Source organism: Peromyscus maniculatus, chromosome 4 (assembly GCF_049852395.1).
Source record: "Peromyscus maniculatus bairdii isolate BWxNUB_F1_BW_parent chromosome 4, HU_Pman_BW_mat_3.1, whole genome shotgun sequence".
In the NCBI taxonomy this organism is placed as follows: domain Eukaryota; kingdom Metazoa; phylum Chordata; class Mammalia; order Rodentia; family Cricetidae; genus Peromyscus; species Peromyscus maniculatus.
Window position 1 is genome coordinate 153083279 of NC_134855.1, and position 21940 is coordinate 153105218.

At 49.5% G+C, this 21940-nt stretch overlaps 1 long non-coding RNA gene across 1 annotated transcript; it reads right to left on the reverse strand.

Annotated features, from left to right (window-relative positions):
• Positions 1-11094: 11094 nt before the first annotated feature.
• Positions 11095-21400, reverse strand: LOC143273083 (uncharacterized). The gene is made up of 2 exons (XR_013050967.1): positions 19390-21400; positions 11095-14454 (listed from the first exon to the last, which is right to left on the reverse strand). It is a non-coding gene; the product is annotated as an uncharacterized LOC143273083 (long non-coding RNA).
• Between the last annotated feature and the right edge of the window lie 540 nt (positions 21401-21940).

Genomic DNA, 21940 nt, shown 5'->3' on the forward strand with positions numbered 1-21940 from the left:
GGGGTGGGGGTGAGGAGAGAGTCATGCCCACCAAAACCAGGTAGGGTAGCTCAAGTCTGTAATCCCAGCACTTTGAGAGGTCGAGGCAAGAAGATGGCCCACAAGTTTGCTACACAGCAAGCTCCAAGGTAGCCTGGGATGTAGAGTGAGAACCAGTCTCAAACCAACAACAAAAAGTGTTATTTTCACCAGGTTTAGGAGTTATGGCCTGAAAGGTTGAGGTATTTGGCTGTGGGATACCCAGGTAGCAGTGTCTTCGCCACCAGACCCGGGTGCCCTCAGAGAGCCGTGGAGAGGGAGGCTGTGGCACCAGCATGGTCTTGGGAGTTCCCTGGCAGCCATCAGGAATCTGTTGAAGCCACCTTCCCAATGCAGCCTCCTCAGAGCTTCCCTGTTCACACTCCAGCCATCACCGTGAGGTCATAAGAAGGAGCCAGAGCTCCAGGCACTGAGGGTAAGGAGGGGGACTGGATTGCCTCTCTCTCTCTCTCTCTTGTTTGGAATGACTTCTCTCTCAGATGTGCTAAGGACTTCCTCTGCTTTCCATTTGTCCGAGCAGGTCACACAAGGGTTCAAGGAAGTGAAGCTTCATGGGTAGTTCAGTTGCCGTCTTGAGAAGCACACTCTACTAACACAGAAAGTTCTATCCTAAACCCCCACAAGCCTGTAGCGGGTGATATGTGCATAGAGGGAGGGAAACAGCCGTCACAGCTGGCACACAGGAAAGAAAGAAAAAAGAAAAGAACACAGCAAGAACACCATGACCAAAAGCAACTTGCAGAGGAAAGGGTTTGTATTTTGCTTAGGCTTCCTGATCACTGTTCATCACCGAAGTAAGTCCTGGCAGGAACTCACACAGGGCAGGATCTGGAGGCAGGAGCTGATGCAGAGGCCATGAAGAGGTGCTGCTTACTGGCTTGCTCCTCATGGCTTACTCAGCCTGCTTTCTTATATCATCCAGGACCACCTGCCTAGGGGGTGGCACCACCCATAGTGAACTGGGCCCTCCCACATCAATCACTAATCAAAATGATACTACACAGACTTGCCCATAGGCTAGTCCTACAAAGGCATTTTCTCAATTAAGAATCCCTCTTCCGAAATGACTTTAGATTGTGTCAAGTTGACAAAAGAAAAAAAAAAAGGCTGTTAGTCCATCACTGGGCTCAGCATTTGAATCAAGATTGCATTTGGCTGTGGCAGAGACCTCCCCATGGTGACTGACCAAACAAGAACATGATAGGCTTGAGTTGGGGTTTGTTTTTGTTTGTGTTTTTTTCTCACGATACAGGAGTTCTATAGGAAGGAAGTCCAATATAATTAGTGCAAGTTCTCAAACGACATTCCGAGTGCCCCTTCTTCACAAGCATCCTGCTCTGCTGCTCCTGGCCGTGGTTTTGTGGTAGAGCTGCTCCAGTTCCAGGCACCACCCTGACCTTCCAGGCAGAATAAATAGAAGGAAAGGCAAGACGCTTCTGCCAGGTGAGTCTCCTGAATTTTTAGGAAAGTAATAGTCTTTCCTTATGTTATCATATCTCATCCTCACATTTCCTCAGCTGGCACAGGATCCACATAGCTGCAAGAGAGTCTAGTGGAAAGGAAAGAGAATAAGAAACCGGTGGCTGCAGCCACACATCCCAGGCTTAGACCAGCACATCCTCCAATATCCTCAGGAGGTAGAGGGAGCATATATCACTAGATCTGGACCCCATAAGCTGTGGTCTGAGAGCCAGATAAGGTGCCCATTTTAATTTAAGTAAGACATGTTACTGAAATACAGTGCTGCTTACATATTATCTGTGGTGATCTGGTTTGCTATGGCAGCAGATGATGTGATGGAGACCCCCATGGTCCACAGAATCTAAACATATGTACAGCCTGACCCTCTAGAGAGAGTTCCCACCCTTGACAAATTCCTGCTGACTGGAGTGTGTTGATGGACCAGCAGCAGAGACTTGCCATGTGACTTGAGTGGCTTTATCAGGCCATACCACTTCACCCCATTCTCTGTAGACTATGCAGGCTCACCTTGAGGTAATGCATGGAGACAGATGATGACATGGGATGCTCTATCATATAGGATGGGTCTCCATTACAGCCTCACAGGCAGGGTGCCCTAAGGAGGGAGCTTCTGAACCCTCCCGGGGGAGAAACCAGGCTCATTAGTGTGTGCTACACAGGAGGCTGAGGCAGGACAATCACAGCACTAGGGCTATCCTGAGTTACTGAGTGAGTTCAAGGCTAGCCTGGGCAACTCAAAATACCAACTAGAAAGAGGGTTGGGAAGGTTGCCTTGTGGGGTCTCATTGCTGGGAGTCATACTGACCTTCCTTGAGTTGTCACATTTTGTGGGGCCTAACTGTACCCTAAGCCTAACCCTAACCCTTGCCCTGTGGGGTCTTGCTGCTGGAAGTCACATTGACCTCCTTTAGATGTCACATTCTCTCTGTAACTCCAGTTCCAGGGGATCCGACACCCTCTTCTGGTCTCTGAGGGCACTGCACACATGTGATGCATATATATACATGTAGGCAAACTGCTCATACACATAAAATAAAACAAAAAATAAATAAATTTAAGCTATAAAGCAGAGGCTCCCATTCTCCATAACACATGGCAGTACAGCCCCACGTTGGGGTTCTGAAATGCTTGCTCATTGGACACTTTTAACATGGGGATTGGGAAACAGCCACAGTAGAGTTCTCTAGGCCATGTGTCCTGCCTGGCTCCTGAACAGCCAGCCTAGAGTCATGGAGGCTGCATACACACCAGGGTCTATGTGCCCCAAATAACACTGGACAGTCAGCATGAGGGCAATAAGCACCCCAGTTTCCAGGGAGCTCCAAGGGATTCTAAGGCCATTAGCATTCATCCTACCAAGGTCTCTGCCTGGGTTTGGTTTAGGCTATACATTTTCCACTGAGGATCAGACTTTGAAGCCAGAGATGGGGAACCCACAGCTGGCTGCTTCCAAATCTGGGGCCCATCGGATCCACTTTCAGCTTCAGAGACCAAACTGCAGCCAGGGAGACAATAACAACAGACAAGCTTTTGTTCTGACTAAACTGTTTTTTAATGGTTCCTTCCAGGCCAGCCCTGTGGAAGTCTCAACAAGGCAGCCATTGAACCACCTTGGAAGTGCCCTGTCGGGCAGAGCCAAGGCGCTGGGGAGGGCTAGGCCTTTGCTCCGCCTTGGTGGTCTGGCCACAAGGGAGGCTGGTTCTTTTATTTGTTGTCTGAGATGAAAATGGGGGAAGGCAGTGTGTGTGTGTGTGTGTGTGTGTGTGTGTGTGTGTGTGTGTGTGTGTGTGTGGCAGGACTGACCCACAGTTCCCATAATTAGTGCCTTCAAAGTGTCAGGAGTTCTGTCACAGGCACACAGCACTCGCACTATCGTCTGTGTGTGTACATGACATGGGATGTCTTCCAGGAGGGACACCCGTTTCCAGAGGCTCAGGAGTGAATCTGCTGACGGGCAGGGTGCAGCACCCGCTCAGCATTGCAAAGACTCGAAGGGAGCTGCAGTTCAGAACCTTTACTTTGCTTCTGGAGGCCACTGCACCCTTGGGTTCAAGCAGAATCCAGAAGAGAGGAAGCAGATAGACCAATTTAAATACCGGTTTAATAACTGAGAACTGATTTGCTCATCACAGTCAAGGGTCCAGGCTGTGAAGTACTCCCACAATGCAACCCTGGGTGCTCCTAGTGAGATACCCTGAGATGAAAGCCTGGGCCACACAGTCCCTGTTTCCTGGTCCAGGAACTGGCCCTGTATGTCTGAAGCATCTCCAGGACTCAGTGGTGTCCCCAGTGTGGCTCAGCTCAGCTGGGCACTGGATCTCAGTGGCCATGTGTGGGACGTGCTCACAAGCAGCCTGCCCTGGCCAGTACGGGATAACCTACTACAGCATTGCTGGTACCCAGCCCCTGACTGCAGACATGACTGTGCAGGGCTCCGTCTACACAGGTGTTGGGCACAAGTGTGACTCACTGGTCTTGCAGATGAATAAGCTGGCAGTCAAGTGCCCAAGATGAGTCCCAAGGCCACATGAGTGAGACACTGAGGCCAGCTGCCTCTCAGCCATCTCTCTGTGAGCTCTCTCTGGACCACTCGGTGTCTTTAGATAAAGTTGGCCCATCATGCTGGGGCACAGGGCGGCAACTGGCCCACAAGGAGTGGTAAAGACCGCTGTTCCAACGCACAGCCAGGGAGGGCCCCCTCCCACCCAGCGGGCCGTCGATGTCTTCTGGAGTTAGAAGAGACGTCCCCAGTGGGCCACACTTTCCTTTCTCCCTCCCTTCCGGTTTTCTCCCTCTCTGCTTCCTTCCTTCCACCCCACTGCCCCCCTTCCTCAGTCTTCCTTCTCCTTTCTTCACTTTTTAATTAAACAAGGATGGGGTTCCTTTGCAGTGGCCAGCCACATGGCGTGCAGTCCCCTGGCAACCCGGATTAGTGTGTCCTGCCGGCCCCATGGCTACGCAGGGCAGGACTCTATTCAAGCTGCTTGGGGTGAGTCTGGGGCAAATGAATGGTCCACCAAATGCTTCTCATATTTTCCCTCTGGCTGGTAAGGGCTCTTGTTCAGAACCACCCTCCTTTCTCCTCGGGGTCAACACTGAGGGATGCAGATCTTTTTTGGGGGTGGGGAGGACGGTGGTGTTGTTGTTTTGGAGATTTTTTGGGTTGTTGCTTTTTGGTTTTCGAGACAAGGTTTCTCTGTGTAACAGTCCTGGCTGTCCTGGATCTCATTTTGTAGATCAGTGTGGCCTTGAACTCACAGAGATCTGCCTGCTTCCACCTCCCGAGTGCTGGGGTTAAAGGCGTGTGCCACCATACTTGGCTTGCAGCGCAGCTCTTAATAGCCAGAGTGTCAAAGGTTTGAAGTGTATATACAGACTCATTTTCCTATTTATTTATTTCCCTCTTTACTTTAAAAAATAGTTATTTAGTTCAGTTTTTTGTGTATGAGTGTTTGCCTGTATGGATGCACATCACATGCATGCAGTGTCCACAAAGGCCAGAAGAGGGCGTCAGGTCCCCTGGAACTGCAGTTACAGACAGTTCTGCCTTGTGGGTGCTGGGAGTTGAACCCCAGCCCTCTGCAAGAACAAATGCTCTTAGCCCCCCTTTTTTCTTCACTTCTATCTTTTCTCTTCTTTCCTCCACTTCCTCCCCTTCTCCTCCTCCTCTTTCTTACAGTCATACCTACCATAGACAAGATAAATATGAATTTTTTTATTCACATAAAGGAAATTTTTTTCTTCACATAAAGAAAAGGGGCTGGGCGGTGGCAATGCACATCTTTAATCCCAGTACTCAGGATCAGAGGCAGGCAGATCTGTCCAGCCTGGTCTACAGAGCAGGTCCCAGGACAGCCAGGGCCACACAGAGAAACTCGGTCTCAAACAAAAAATATAGAAAAGGAAATGGAGGCATAGATTCGGGAATTGTGGTCAGTTTCCAGTGTTGAGAACTCTGTAGATCCCTGTGACCCACTGAGTGATGGCAGAGAGTCCAGCCTATAGCCCAGAAACAAGACCCAGCCTTGGCCGGGGCAGGCACTCGGCAGAGTCCACCACAGAAACAGAATTCAGACTCCCTGGAAGAGGTGACACTGAGGAGGCCATAGCACAGAGAGGTCCAAGTAACTCCCTCGAGTCACACAGCTCCACAGGACTGCGGAACCCAAAGACGGGCTTGCCTCCAAAGCCTACTCCCCACGTCCATTCCCTGTACTGAAGGACTGACGTGCCAGAAGCACGCTGCTAAGAAGCCAGACAAAAATCTCTGCTCTGAGTTGCTGTGGGGGTGACCAGCCAGATAAAGGACAGGGACATTTTGGTTGTGATTCCCTGAGAACTTTCTGTGGGCTTCCTGCCTCTCTCAGCTGGCAAGACACATTTGTAAACACTGAAGGCCAAGATGCAGACAGATTAGGGCTCGTGTTGGACACACACCACTGGCTGGCCACGTGACCTCGAATGAGTCCCTTAACTCTTTTGAAACTCTGTCCTCCTGGCTGCGATATCGCAGCTGATGGCGGTGCAAGCCTCGGGGGCTGCCATGGGAATTCATGGAGGAGGAGGGTGTTCAAATGTCATCTATGTCTAAAGACAGGGAAAAAAAATAAGGGTGCTCGTTCAGTGAACCTGAGTTTGATTCCCAGCACCTGTGAAGAAAAGGAAAAGACCAGTGCAGTCGCTCACGCCTGTGATCTCAGAGCTGGTGTGTGTGGGGGGGGGTGGTGGTGCAGGAGGGTCCCTGCGGCTTGATGGACAGAAAACAGTGAAGCTAGCTGAATTATCCTACTCCGGTTCAGCGAGAGAACCTGCCTCAAAACATAAGATGGAGGCTGGGTGTGGTGGCTCAAAACTTTAATCCCCCGCACTCTGGGAGGCAGAGGCAGGTGGATCTCTGTGAGTTCGAGGCCAGCCTGCTCTACACAGTAAGTTCTAGGACAGCCAGGGCTACACAGAGAAATCCTGTCTGTCTTAGAAAAAAAGGAAAGAAGGAAGGAAGGAAGGAAGGAAGGAAGGAAGGAAGGAAGGAAGGAAGGAAGGAAGGAAGGAAGGAAGGAAGGAAAGAAGGAAGGAAGGAAAAAATAAGATGGGGAAGATTGAAAAAGGCATTTGATGTCAATCTCTGGCCTCACATGTGCACTTCACCCCACATGAACATATATATATATATATATATATATATTCATATATCATATATGTTCATATATCATATATATGTTCCTATATCATATATATGTTCACATATCATATATATGTTCACATATCATATATATGTTCATATATCATATATCATATATCAATATATATATATATGATACGGGAGGGACACCTGTCTCTGCAGGCTCAGGCCCTTGGCTCCAGACAGCAGTGACAGCTTCTTCAACCCCTGTGCCAGGCCAGGTCACCCTCCACACTGTGGTCAAAGGAAGCGAAACCCAACATGAGTTTCCTTCCATTTGCATGGGCTCCCACACTCACCAGTGGCTCTCAGAGGAAGGGCCAGGCTTTCTGACCCGAAGAAAGTAGTCCCCCACCATCCTCGCGGGCCTTGGCCTTCCCACCTCTCCTCTGAGCTGTGCCCAGGGACACCATCCTTCCACCTCCTGTGCTGGCCTGACTCTGTTGGATCTCCTTCTCCTTCTTGGCTTGGGGTCTTATGGTTCTCAAGCAGGTTTCTGGGGAAGCTTTGTCCCCACAATATCAGCTGGTCACCCCCACAGGCCTATGTGTAATGTGTCTTTCTCCTTCCTGATAAGTCCTGGGGCAAGGGACAGCTTTCTTCCTGACTCAGGTCCCCAGCTGGACCTCCAGGCTCTGAGTTGGGAGCAGTGAGATGGGGTAGCGCTGAGCTGATTCTGCTAATAAAGTAACTGCTTCGGAGGGGAGTGGGGAGACTGATACAGTGCCTGAAGGTGGAGGCTGCAGGCCTCAAACAGAGGCAGATGAGCACAGCCAGACCGTGTGCAGGGGGTGGGCAGGGATGCCCTGATAGACTCCTCCACTCAGGGACCTGTGGACCAAGTCCTTGTCCTGCCTCCCTCCAGCCAGGCAGGAGGGGAGAGCTTTGCCTGTCATCTCAGAAGGGCAGACCCTGTCACCCAGCTGCCTTCGCAAACCTAGTGAGTGCCGTCACCACTACCACCTGTGGTGACAACAAGTCCCCAGTGACACCCAGGAATGGTGGGGGGGGGGCACCCGTGTGGCTCAGGAAACCCCTGGCTGGCCAGGAACTTCTCAAAATTACTTGCACACAAATTGCATTCAATTTGGAAATCAGGCAGGAACCACATCCCTCAAACTACCTGTACTACCTTAAAACGCTGACTTCCGGGCTTGGGTGAGTCTCCTGTAAGTGGGGTGATGCTGGCTCTCCCCACGGCTGGCTGCCACTGCTGTAGAGCATTAGGAAGCTCTAGGTAAGTGAGCTTCCTCCTGCCGCCACTGGACCAGGGAGGCAGGCTCTGCTGATGGGAATACATTTGGAAGTTGAACTGGGGTATTGCTCACCAAATTTGCCCGGCATGTGTGAGGCCACGAGTTCAAAGCCCAGCACTGCACACGGACACAAAACAGATAAATAAATAATATCCCCAAAAGTCTGTATTGGCCTATGAGCCTCTAACGAGTGATGTGATCTCACTGTACCTCAGTTTCCTCTCGGTGCCTCAGGTTTCACACCTGTAAAATGGGTCATAGACAGAGACAGGCTCATTAGTAATTAGGAAAGTACTTTAACCGTGCCAGAGGACCTGGTTCATAGTGTGTCATTTAATTGGTGAGTCTGCCTTGCTGAACGGAATTCCAGTTTTTAATGTTACCAGTCAAGCATGTTCACTCTGTAACATTTGTGACTGTAAAGGCCTGCCGACCTCCTACGCACTGAGAGGGGCCTCACCATGGGAGTCTCTGCAGCTAGTACGGAAGAACTCCGCTAGAGTGCTGTCCGGTGGTTGCAATGATGTCTAGGAAGTTGGGAGTTTCCCACAGAAGGGAGGTGACTAAACAGTGTGTGTGTTCTGTTCAGTTCTCCTTTAGAAGCCCCCGTCTGGGGAGACGGCTCAGCTGGCCAGATGCTTGTAACACAGGGGTGAGGATATGAGTTCAAATCCCCAGAACCTACATTTAAAAAAGATCAACAACCTGGGCGTGGAGGTGCACACCTGTAATGCCAGCACTGAGGAGGTAGAGACAAGAGATCGCTGGGGCTCACTGGACAGCCAGCCCAGCCTCATTGGTGAGCCCCAGGCGCCACTGACGGTTTTTGTGTTTGGCATCTGAGGAAGAGCACCTGAGAATGACTCTGGCCTCCACAGGAACACACACACCACCACCACCACCACCACCACCACCACCACCACCACCACCATCATCATCATCAACCAGGGAAGACAAGGGAATGCAAATGAAATATTCCCAAACTGCTCGTGCTTTTGAGGAAGGAGTTTGTTTCTTCCATTCACGTTTCATTTATTTATTTATGTTCAGTATTTGTATGACCTTCACGATCAAGAAATAGTACAAGCAGAATTTGCCTGTGGGAAACCAGCCAGCACCGTGTCTAAGGAGGGGGCAGGGTGAACGGTGGAATCCTGACTACGGGTCTCAGAGGTCACATTCCACTGCAGTGACCTGGAAGAAGCTGTCCCACGCTTCTCAGAAGGAATCTTGGAGGTCTGTGTGGCTTTCGGTGGGTGACCCGAGGGCTGGATTGGGGCAATGTCTTCTGAGTCAGAGGTGTAGGCAGTAAATGAGAGGGGCCTCCGAGGCTACACCAGCCCTCCTGAACTACCGCAGAGACCATGCACTTCTGGGACCAGGGACTGGAGTGTGCTGCATCAAGGTAGGAGAAGAAACGATGGAGGGGTGGAAGGCCGAGATGGCCCCAGACCTCTGGAGCAGCCTCGTCCCCTCCAGAGCTTTTTTTCTTCAGGGTCTGTGAGATGATTGAGCTGCCTTGGTCCAGCACACAATTGGAGATGGCATAATCCACAGCAGGGGTCAGGCACTGTGCACTGAGCACCTCCTAAGGCTCCCTGCACTGCACCGCCCCACCCCCGACCCCGGCAACAAGACTGGGGTGTTACTGCTTGCTTCCTGCTAACCAAGGTGGTGGTGCACCTGGAATTCTACAGGTGAGGGCCCGAAAATCAGGACTTCCAGGCCAGGGCTACATGTTTAGACTCTGTCTCAAAAGGGAGGGAGGGAGGGAGGGAGGGAGGGAAGACGGAAACACACTCTGCCAGGGGATGGGCTATGGCTCAGTGGTAGAACCCTTGCCTAATCTGGGTGAGATACTGGGCTCCATCCCCAGCACCCCTAACAACAGCAACCACAACCACCTCCAGGGCCTGTTTTCATACCATGTTTACTAATTCAAAAAATTCCCTGACCTAAACAAATAAACCAAAAGGAAGTTCCTGAAATTTGGGGCACAGAAACCAAAATTTTGTGGGGCTGGCACTCATATGAATAAAGCCCTGCCTAAACTGGATTCCTAGCCCTGTAAAAATAAAATAAAATAAACATCTTGAAAACATTTAAACAATTTAACCCAAATAACACAAGTCAGAAATGGGAGAATTTACACATTTGAACATTTCTAGAGTGTTTTCTAATGTTCACAAACAGTAAGTTGCACTTAAACTCATAATTAATAGAAATAATCACAAAACCAAGCCACAAATAAATCAACCACCATACAAGAATGTCTTTGCTGGAGAAGCTAGTCACAGATTGTGGCATTTCTGGTGAAAAATGTCCCCAAGAGGCTCCTGTGTTTGAACACTTGCTTCCAAGTTGGTGACACTGGTCCCTTGTTCAAGGCTGTGGAACCTTTCAGAGGTAGAGCCATGCTGGAAGAAGTATGTCACTGGGGTCACTGGGGGTGGGCTGTGAAGGTCTACAGTTTCACCTCACTGCCCGGTTCTCTCTCTCTCTCTCTCTCTCTCTCTCTCTCTCTCTCTCTCTCTCTGAAAATGTGACTGGCCAGCTTCCTGCTCCTTCGGTTATTCCATGTCTTCCCTCTCATTAATGGACTCCAGCCCATAAACCATAAACAAAGCCCCCTTTTTTAAAGTTGCTTTTGATAATGGTGTTTTATCACAGCAACAGAAAAAGAACACAGAGATTCATTTTATTGTGCAACACACAACATATTTTTACTGGGTGGCTTCTAAACACCATGCCCTGCTCAACTATTTAGGTCCCAAGGAGCTTCAAGGACTCTGGGCAACGTCTAGCGCCTCCCAGGACTTCGTATTTGAACTCTTATTTTAGAATGAATGGATAGATGAACAGATGAATGGGAATGAGAACTTTGTGTATACTTCTTTTCGTTCTTGTTTTTTGTTGTTGTTTGGTTGGTTGGTTGGTTGGTTGGTTGGTTGGGGTTTTTTGTTCATTTGTTTTGTTTTTATTTTTTTGAAGCCACATCTTACCATGTAGCTGAGGTTACCTGGAACTCACTGTGTAGCTCAAGCTTCAATTCAATTCTCTATCCTCCTGTCTCAGTGCCCCTGAGTGCTGCAATTACCAGCATGCACCACTATGCTTGCCTTGTACATCTGCTGTGTGTGTGTGTGTGTGTGTGTGTGTGTGTGTGTGTGTGTGAGAGAGAGAGAGAGAGAGAGAGAGAGAGAGAGAGAGAGAGAGAGAGAATGTGTGTATGTGCATGTGTGAGTGTGAATGTGTACACAGGTGTGCGTGCCTGTGTGTGGAGGTCAGAGAACATCCTTGTGTGGAGGTCAGAGAACATCCTTGAGGACTATTCCTCAGGCCATGTACCTTGTCTTTGAGATCAAACCCCTCACTAGCCTGGAGTTTGCTGACTAGGCTAGACTGGCTGGCCATTGAACCCCTGGGGTTCACCAGTCTCCCTCTCAGTGCATATCACCATGCTTTTGTTTTTTGCTTGAGTCCTGAGGTTGGAACCAAGGGCTTCATGTTTGAAAGGCAAGCACTTTACCCAGTGAGCTGGCTGCTTTGCCCTGTTCACACACTTCCAGTGCAGAAAATCTACCCTACACTTCTGAGGCAGAAACCTAGGAAGGTGAGCTCTTTTGATGAGGAGGGAAAGAGGACGCGCTTACCCTAGAGACAATGGCAGACACTTAAAGAAAAAAAAAGTGGCTGGGAGGTGGTGGCGCACACCTTTAATCCCAGCATGCAGGAGGCAGAGGCGGGCAGATATCTGTGAGTTCAAGGCCAGCCTGCTCTATAGAGCTAGTTCTAGGACAGCCAGGGCTACACAAAGAAGCCCTATCTCGAAAAACAAAAAAGAGAGAGAGAGAAGAAAAAACTTCACTCAGGTAAATTTCAGGGTCACCTACACTTTTGCAAACTTTGCAAACTGAAGCAGCTCTGGAAAATAAAGTGGGTGATAGGTGAGGAGAGACGGACATATCACATAGGAGCAATCAAAGGACAGGAATGCAGTAAAATGTCACAACCCTCAGTGACAGATGGGATGGAGGCACAGTTTTTATATCCTGGAAACTTTTCATGGTCCAAAGAAAAAATGCTGGTCTTGTTTGTGGAACAGATCTCAGGGTGTGGTCATGCCCCGACACATGCCAACGTCTACCTGTTCATTAGCTATGACTATAAAGGGCATAGGAAATGGACAAAGGAAATCCACACGGCAACATGAGACCTAGCGCCCTTGAAAGTGAGCAAGATGCTCAGTGCCTCCAACAGAGGCTCCGGGACTCAACAGTGGGTGGAGGAGCCAGTGTCCTGGAGCAGCAGTGCGCCTGGAAATGTCCCTGGACACCTACTGGAGACTCCTTCCTTGCTGGATCTGAGGCCTCTCATTTCTCAAAGGTGGAAGCCTCCTCTTGGCAGAAGTCTCCTCTTGGAGACCACTGACCCACTTTGGGCAGCAGGTTTTCCTGGAGCGCCTGTCTCCATCTCCAACCTAGTGTGTCTCCAGGTACACTTCAGCTCCTGTGTCCCTTCCCTCTAGAGTCCTTCCTGACTTCTCAGAGGAACTCTCTGGAGGGACCACCTTCTGGACTGCAATGATACAACTCTGTAGCTGGAGTGCTTTTCTCTCCAGGTCCCACCAAGTCCCACCAGTCCTTGCCATGTGGCTCATGGCTTACCAGCGTCTTCACGTGTTGCTTGTCATGGCTGGCAGTGTCTTTCTACCTTCCTGTTCTTTCTTTTCTCCTCTCTGTTAGTCCCGCCTATACTTCCTGCCTAGCCACTGGCCAATCAGTGTTTTATTTATTGACCAATCAGAGCAATTTGACATACAGACTATCCCACAGCACAACTCGGCCATGATGCTCTGTGTAATTGAGACAGGGGACTCCAGGAGGGCAGACCAGGCCTCGATGTCCCCAGCACCATAAATGCTCTCCATAAATGCTCACTGAGAAGCCAAAACATAAGAAGCAGCTTTGGGGGCAAAACAAGAAATGTGCCTCGAAGACCCAGAGACCAGGGTCAAGGTGTCGTCTGTGGCTAGGAGACACAGGGACACAAGCTGGACCGCATCGCAGGGAACCAGCCTCAGACTGCAGGGATGGGGTAGTGCGGGCCATGACCTAAGAAAGGCTGCTACAAAGCTGTCTTCTGCAAAGCAATCTGCAAGCTCAGCTATCTAGATGGGATGTAGGAATGTGGTCCAAGCACAGTGATGGTCTGATAGATCCCTGGGAGACTCCTCTATCAAAGCTAGGTTTATTAGTTTGTTTTTTTTTTCTTGTTGATACAAACAAAAGACTTGGGTTTACTTTGGCTCACAGTTTGAGTGTACAGCCCATCATGGTGGAGAAATCATGGCAACAGGATTAGAAGGCAGCTGGTCACATGGCATCCACAGTCAGGAAGTGACTGGTCACATGGCATACACAGTCAGGAAGTAGCTGGTCACATGGCATCCACAGTCAGGAAGTAACTGGTCACATGCATCCACAGTCAGGAAGCAGCTGGTCACATGGCATCCACAGTCAGGAAGTGACTGGTCACATGGCATCCACAGTCAGGAAGTGACTGGTCACATGACATCCACAGTCAGGAAGTGACTGGTCACATGGCATCCACAGTCAGGAAGTGACTGGTCACATACATCCACAGTCAGGAAGTGGCTGGTCACATGGCATCCACAGTCAGGAAGTGACTGGTCACACGGCATCCACAGTCAGGAAGTGGCTGGTCACACGGCATCCACAGTCAGGAAGTGACTGGTCACATGACATCCACAGTCAGGAAGTGGCTGGTCACACAGCATCCACAGTCAGGAAGTGACTGGTCACATGCATCCACAGTCAGGAAGTGGCTGGTCACATGGCATCCACAGTCAGGAAGCGACTGGTCACATGTATTCACAGTCAGGAAGCAGCTGGTCACATACATCCACAGTCAGGAAGTGGCTGGTCACATGGCATCCACAGTCAGGAAGCAGAGAGAGATGAACGCTGGTGCTCAGTTCACTTTCTCCTTTTTATGAAGTCAGGGTCCCAGCTCATGGATGATGATGCCCACACTCAGGACAGGTCTTCCCACCTCAGTTACCTAATCTAGATAATCCTTTACAAGTATGCTCAGAGGTGTCTCCTAGGACATTCAAGATCCTGCCAAGTTGACAGCCAATATTCACTATCATGGCACAGTTGCCAGATGACAAGCTGTTTGTTGGAAAGTGGTTGGGGCAGGAGGGCTCAGAGCTCCTGAATTAATTCATTATTGACAGCTTTGGGATTTGATAGCTCTCCTGGGTAGTGGTGAGGAGGGGAGGCCCAGGTGGAGGAAGTCGGTCACATTCCCCGCCATGGCATCTGCATCAAACCCTGCACTGGCTGGAGAGGAGGGCAGTGGGCGTAACACATGGTCCTGGGGCTTCTTTTGTCATCTTCGGGACACTCTCTTCCCCAGTGGAGTTGCTGAGTGCTGAGCATGAGTGTCTGTCTGACCGCCGTCTTTTGGCCCCTGAGAAAGGAGAGGACAGTTGAACATCTGGAGACAGGCCTCCTGCAACTGCTACCTGGGAGTCAAGTCACACGCACCAATATTTGCTTTTCCTGTCGATCATTTCCATGGGTTGTCTGTCCTTTATAGCTTACTGGAACCCAAAGGCAGAACATTTAACAGTCACTGTCAGGTTTAGTGATAGGCTCGCTCTGAGAAATGTGTCCTCAGGCAACTTCCTGTGTGAGTATCAAACCAGGTGCTTCCCACACCTGGTGCGGCCACAAAGCTGCAGGAGACCATTCTGTCACACAGGAGCCCTCCACCCGCAGAAAGGCTGCGTGACTCAGTTTGCTTTGCCTTGCTCATGCCTCCCTGCTTATCTCTGTGTTCTGAGGTGCTGTTGGCCAATAGCCCAGGGTCCCAGGGAAAGCCTTAGCAAGCCAAGGAGGCCACCTCAGCCCACTTCCCAACACATGTTCAGCTCTTGCCCCTGGATCCCTCTCTCTATTCATCTTCTCTTTCTCTGAGTACAAACTGGTCTGTTTCCCTGAGAGGGGGAATCACGAACTAGCTAGCACAGGCATGGGGTGTGGGACTTGTAGTCAGGCCTCCCAGCCCATGCGCACACTAAGTATCAACATCACAGCTATGTGACCTGGGAAGATTCCTGACCCTCTCTGAGACTGAGCTTCCTTCTCATCAACACGGGGATACTGACTTCTACTAAATATTGCATACACCGACCTGGCCCATGGGGACCAAGTCCTTCTATTCAACAGAACCTTCTCTCTCCAAGACTTAGCGCAAGTCCACTGCCCACTCTCTCACGTTGACTTGGAGGACACAACTTGGCACCAGCCCTGGCCATCTCCTCTGGGAAGTTACCTGCAAACTCTTGAGCGATGATGTAGCCCCTCCAGGAGGCCCACCCCAGTGCCTGCTCAGCCTGCCTCTGAGACCGGAACACCGCATCTGGGAAGTTCAAAGGCAGGCCCAGTAATGATTCCCCTGTGTTCAGCAGGTTACAGCTTGTTGTGCAGAGAAGGAATTGCTTGGGGAAGGGGGTGGGGGTGGGGTGCTGTCACAAACAGTGTGGCCTGCAGGTACCGTCCATCTTGGCTTTGGGAATAAGCAGTATGTGTACTGTACTAGACAGCTTCTGGAGCCCTGGATTCCATGCTTTTAAAACAAAACCAAGGGACGAGGGTAGAGTATGCTTGCCTAGCATGCAGGAGGTCCTAGGTTCAATTCCCAGCACTGGGGGCTTAAAACAGAACTGAAGCCTTGTCCCATGCCAGGCTTCTTAAATCTGGACCTTTCCACCCGACACCCCATTTTACCCAAGAATTTTTTTCTATGTGACCTCCGGTCTACAGGTATATAAAATGCACACAAGTCAAATGTTTGTGATAATAAATCATAAGTAAATTTATTTCAGGACTTCAGAGATGGTTCAGCAGTTACTGATGTACTGCCCTTCCAGAGGACCTGAGTTCAGTTCCTAGCATCCTTTTCAGGTGGCTCTCAACCTCCTGTATCTACAGCTCCAGGGGGATCAATGCCTCTGGCCTCCTTGAAGACCCACTCATAATTGAAAATAGTGAATATAAATCTTTTTTTTTTAATCAAGCCAGACGGTAGTGGTGCACACCTTTAATCCCAGCACTCAGGAGACAGAGCCAGGCGGATCTCTGTGAGTTCGAGGCCAGCCTGGTCTACAGAGTGAGATCCAGGATAGGAACCAAAACCACACAGAGAAACCCTGTCTTGAAAAACCAAAACATACATAAATAAATAAATAAACAAATAATAAATAAATAAATAACAATTTTTTAAAATACTTGAGATACATGTAATTTTACTATTCATTGAAGACTGAAGTAATTTGCATGTTGATGACCTTATTTATTTTTACCTGAGGAATTAAACTATGGCCAAATATTTAATGGTGGAAGATGTAGAACATCTTCAATGTTTCTCAGAGCTGGCCAATGTTTTTATTTATAATTAAAATAAATACACACTTAGCATAAAATGACAGAGGCTTTTTCAGGCCACTCAGAAATTATTGGCAGTTCTGTGGTGATTCCCAAATCAAAACTCATTTCTTCTCTCTTTCTTCCTTCTTTTCTTTCTTTTTTTTTTTTAAGTGAAATTCAAGTTAGCAACTCAATGAGCAATTTAATTTTTTTAAACTTTATTATAAAAATTTGCAAAGAGGAGCTGGGGAGATGGTTAAGGGCTCTTGCTACTGGTGCAGAGGAAGGATCCTAAAACCCACGTGGTGGCTCACACCATCTGCAACTCCAGTTCCAGGGGATCTGATGTCCTCTTCTGACCTCCAGGAGCACAAGGCACACACATACACACAGGCAAAACACTCATACACATAAAATAAAATAAAGTAAATAATAAATAAATCTAAAATAGAATTTTTAAACTTTATTTTCTCTAACTTTAAAATAAAAAACACCACACATCGAAGTTAACCAACCACACCTCAGAATTCACTTTTTCTTGTTGTGCATTCCCAAGTCTTTTACTGGCCCCAAATCTTTCACACTGTTTAGTTACAGAAATCCCCTAAATGAGGTCATGACCCAGAGTCTAAGAGGCTGAGGCTAAAGGTCATTGCTTAGGCCCCCAACTGCACTTAGTTATGAATGAGACCTGCATGTCCACCCCAGCTCATCGCTAGTATGCCACTGTGCTGGGATCTGAGTTGTGGGAATTTTCCCATTTACTAGTCTCTCTCCACACATCCTACTATTTATATAAAATTACCCACAGCACGAGACACTGGGGTGCCACTCCAGCCCACGAGCCTGAGAGACTCAGGATCCCCAGCTATGACGTGGGAGTCGGCTCAGTGTCACGGCAGTGGGCACTGGTGCCACACAGCTGGGTCACCTGTGAGGCGGGCTCTGCTCTTACACTGAACCGCAAAGCCAGGAGAGCGGGTACAGCTCATGCCGGAATGCTTCCTGGCTGGACTGCAGCCTGCTGCTGAGCCCATGGCCCTTGTGGGTGCCTTTATTGCTCTGCTGCATTACCTCACTGGGTCTCAGCCACATCCCCAGTGGCTGGATGCTCTCACTTGCCTCACTCTACAGTCATGGGAACTGACACAGGAGCTGGGGACAAACTGGCTCTGGTGGTGCAAGGCGGGGGGCGGAGTAGAGCCCTCCTGGACGTGCTGCTCCCCAGTGCAACTCCACCAGGGAAGAGGAGGACAAAGCAAGGTGTGCAGACCAGCTGCCGTAAGCTGTTGTCACATGGCCACTGTTGGTGTCCTCCACAGCACTCAAGGTGTCACACCACGCCAGTCATGAGCATTTAGTGGACAGATGTGCAGTGTCTACCAACCACTGACTGAGCTCCCACAACACACAGGGCATTCTTGCTTCTAGACACGGGCCATGAAGCAGCAAAAAGAATCACAACTCTGTGCTTCCAATGTTCCTACTGAAGGAGCTGATACAAGCCATGCCAGATGTGGATGGGAAGAAAACTAACATAGACCAAGCCAGGCTTTGTGGTGACACTCAGGAAGCTTAGGAAGGAGGATGGCTAAGCTTAAAGCCAGTCTGGGCTGCATGGCAAGACCCTGACCATGGAGAGATGGCTATCTAGGTATTAAGGTAGATAGATAGATGATAGATAGGTGGTAGATTAGATAGATAGATGATAGAAGATGATAGATAGATAGATAGATAGATAGATAGATAGATAGATAGATAGATAGATAGATGATAGGATGGATGGAATAGAGAGAAAATTGATTGAGAATTGGTGATACAGATGATAGAAGACAGAGATGACACATAGATGATAGAAATAGATGATCAGTAGATAAAGATAGAAATAATCAAAAGATGAGATATGACAGACAGATGATAGGTAGACTGGTGATAGATGACAGACAGATCTGTCTGACTGACAGACAGACAGATAGATGATATACAGATAGATAATAGATAGAGCAATCAAAGGGAGGGAGGGACAGACCAGGAGCTGAGAGGGTATGCTTTCTAGTTCCTTTGAAGCATGTTCTTTTCCTGAGAGGGAGGGGCAATGAGAAAAGCCTCAAATGGAGCACATGTGTGACCTTGTCACACTCTGGTGCCACTGTGTCGCAGCAAAGGTAAAGGGATCTGGAACCAGCACTGGAAAGAGATGGCCACCTTGGGGGCCCAGGGCTGGGGGTCGACTCCTCTCAAGGCAGCACAGGCTGTGAACTGGGACCAGCATCCAGCAGACACTGTTTGTTTTTGCTCTTTGAGGGTCGCCACCCAGCTCCCAAATAAATCACATGCAGAGGCTTATTCTTTTTTTTTTTTTTTTTTTTGTTTTTTTTTTTTTTTTGTTTTTTGAGACAGGGTTTCTTGGTGTAGCTTTGGCGCCTTTCCTGGATCTCACTCTGTAGCCCAGGCTGGCCTCGAACTCACAGAGATCTGCAGAGGCTTATTCTTAATTATAAATGCATGGCCTTAACTTGTTTCTTGCCAGCTTTCCTTAACTTAAATTATCCTGTCTACCTTTTGCCTCTGGGCTTTTCCATTCTCTTACTTCTGTAAATCTTACTCTTACTCTGTGGCTTGCTGTGTCCCTGGGTGGTTGACCCCTGATGTCCTCCTCCTTCTCTGGCTACTTCTTTGTTTCCTCCTCCCAGATTTCTCCCTCTACATATTCTCTCTGCCTGCCAACCCCACCCATCCTTTCTCCTGCTTTGCCGTTGGCCGTTCAGTTCCTTATTAGACCATCGGGTGTTTTAGACAAAGTAACACAGCTTCACGGAGTTAAACAAATGCAACATAAAAAAAAAGTAACACACCTTAAAATAATATTCTACAACAGACACTGGCCACATGCTCCTCACAGCAGCCTGGGTTTTGCATAGCCTTAAGCCAGAGTCAAAAAGACCAGCATAGCTTCATACACGGTGCCACTTACCTGTGAGCAGAGTGTGAGAACCTTCCCCCTGGGATAGACCTTCCACGGGTCAGGATGCAGATGCTGGGGGCCCTTGGCTGGACACACAGCAGGAGGCTCATCCTGACAGGCACCATCCACACTGGTTGCACATGACGCAGGAGGATGCAGATTTGCAGATCTGTGGATAAGAAGAGAAAGAAAACAAATCTGGGTGCACTCCTCGCCCGCCCTGAGTCACAAGACTCAGGAGCCCCCAGGAGACTGCAGATGCAGGCTGCTGGACCAGACTGCCAGTCTTGACTAGTGCCTCCAGAAGCCTCCAGGGAGCCTGGTGGTGACTTCATTAGCATCTGGCTCTTTGCTCCAGAGGGAGTCCAGTGTGCGACGACGTCCAAGTGGAAGTGAGCCAAGAACATCCACAGAGAGAGCTGGGAAGGAATAGAGAAGCAAACAGAGCCAGTGTTTCATCTATGCCGGTCATGTGACGAGGTCAAAGGAGACCACCAGGGAATCCTCTTCAGAGTCCAGCACTTTGCTGTGCCCTTCATTGACTGATCAGATGACAAGACTCCCCAAAAGGATGTGCCGGACCCATGGTCTGTGGCCCTCAGGACTGAAGTCTCATGAGCTGCCACGGAGCATGGCTCAGAAGCAGGGGACACGGGACAGAAACGTAAGAAGTCCAGGGAGTTGATGTGAACTCTTCCAACCACAATGACCTGGCACCCCCTCACAGACCCCATGCCCTGAGACCCAAGACACCCCAGCTGCCAAAGCCAGGTCTGTCTCTTGCCTCCAGGAGCTGAGTACATGGCTTGTTTGGCCGGTTCCTAGAGCAATCCTTCCCTACCGGAAAGAACATCCCAATTTTATCAGTGAGACCTCTGAGCCAGGGCCTGGCTCTTCTTGCCTCCCTGGCAACATGGCTGCTACTAGCACAATAATGTGGCCAGTGAGGGCCCAAAGGCCACTCTGCTGGGGAAAGGGGGGCGCTGTGGTTCCAACACAAAATTTGTCAGTGGAACTCCCGTGTGTGTGTGTGTGTGTGTGTGTGTGTGTGTGTGTGTGTGTGTGTATGCATGTCACGTGCATGCATGCCTGTCTCCCTAGAGGATGGAGAAGCTTTGAAGACAGGCTTGGATTCTGGTCTCAGCTCCCCTGCTTTCTTGCTACAGACTCTTAACCTCTCTGAGCCTCAGTTTCCTCGTGGGTGAAATAAAAGTGATGGAAGAGATCTCAGATGTCCTCCAAGGACTCACTGATGAGCTGGGGCTAGTGGAGCTGACATGGGGTAGGTGTCCTGTGAGGGACTCCAGGCGACCACAGTTTGGGATCAGCCACCATACTGCAGAGCCCCTGTGTCCTAGCAACCCCCTGGCTAGTATCTGTCAACATCCACAGGCACAGTGGGAAGAGGGTTATGCAAAGGGCTCTGTAAACACCATTACCTTGGCTTCTCATAGCAAACCTACAACCCAGGAGTCTCCTCACTGCATCAGTCAGAATCCAAGTAGCAGAAGGGTGGTCATGGGGGTCACAGGTCAGCCAGGTACAGGTAAATTGAAAGATGAGGTCATGGTATCTTCTGGAAAGGATACTGGTGTGAGCAGCCCAAATGGAGCTAGACAGTGTAGTCCTGAGGCTCTTCCCACATTCTTGCCCCATGGTGCAGCCTGGTTATCCTCCGCCACAGAGAAATGTTGCGCCTGCAGCTGGGTTGCATGGGCAGCCGCTCTAGGCCTGCAGCAGCCTCCCTGACTCTCACGAGATATACCTGCCCTTAGCCAAAGGGAATCTCGATTGTCAGCTTGACGAGATCTACGTTCACCAAGGTCTGAGGAGGAAAGACTTTGCTCCATAGTGGGCGGCACCTTCCCACAGCCGGTCGGAATATAAAGAGGTCCGAGGAGAGAAAGGGGAGGGGCCACGGGGCCCAGGCTTCCCTGAGGATTTTTGTGCAGCTAATGGTTGATTGGGTTGAGGAGGGAAAGGTGATCATCCTCCTGCAAGCAACTCAAATGAAACTCAGAGTCACATGAAGAGAAGACACAGAAGTAGAAGGGTCTCTAGTTGGGAGAAGGAAGGAATTAGAGGGAGCTGGGGGTGGGGCACAGCGGGGGATGGGCATGGGGGAGGCTGTGATAGAAGTGTGCTATGTGTATGTGTGAGGATTCCATAATGAAACTCATATAATATATACCATATAATATAATATATACTAATGCCAACAGCCTAAGAGGTCAAGCATGGTGACTCACATCTTTGACCCCAGCACTCCTCAGGCAGAGGCAGGAGGATCTCTGTGAGTTGGGGGCAGCCTTCCAGCCCAACCAAGGCTGCATAGTGAGACAGTGTCTGAAACAAAAATGAAAAACAAAAAGTCATTAGGAGGAGGAGGAGGAGGGAGAAGGGGGTGAAGGAGCAGATCGGGGGTGGGGGGGGAGTAGGGAAGAAAAAGGCAGTGCTGTGTAACCCGGATTCTAGACAGTCTTTTAATAAAACAAAAACAAACAAACAAACAAACAAAAACAACAGTGCCAGATATTGGGGTAAAAGCTGAAAGATCAGA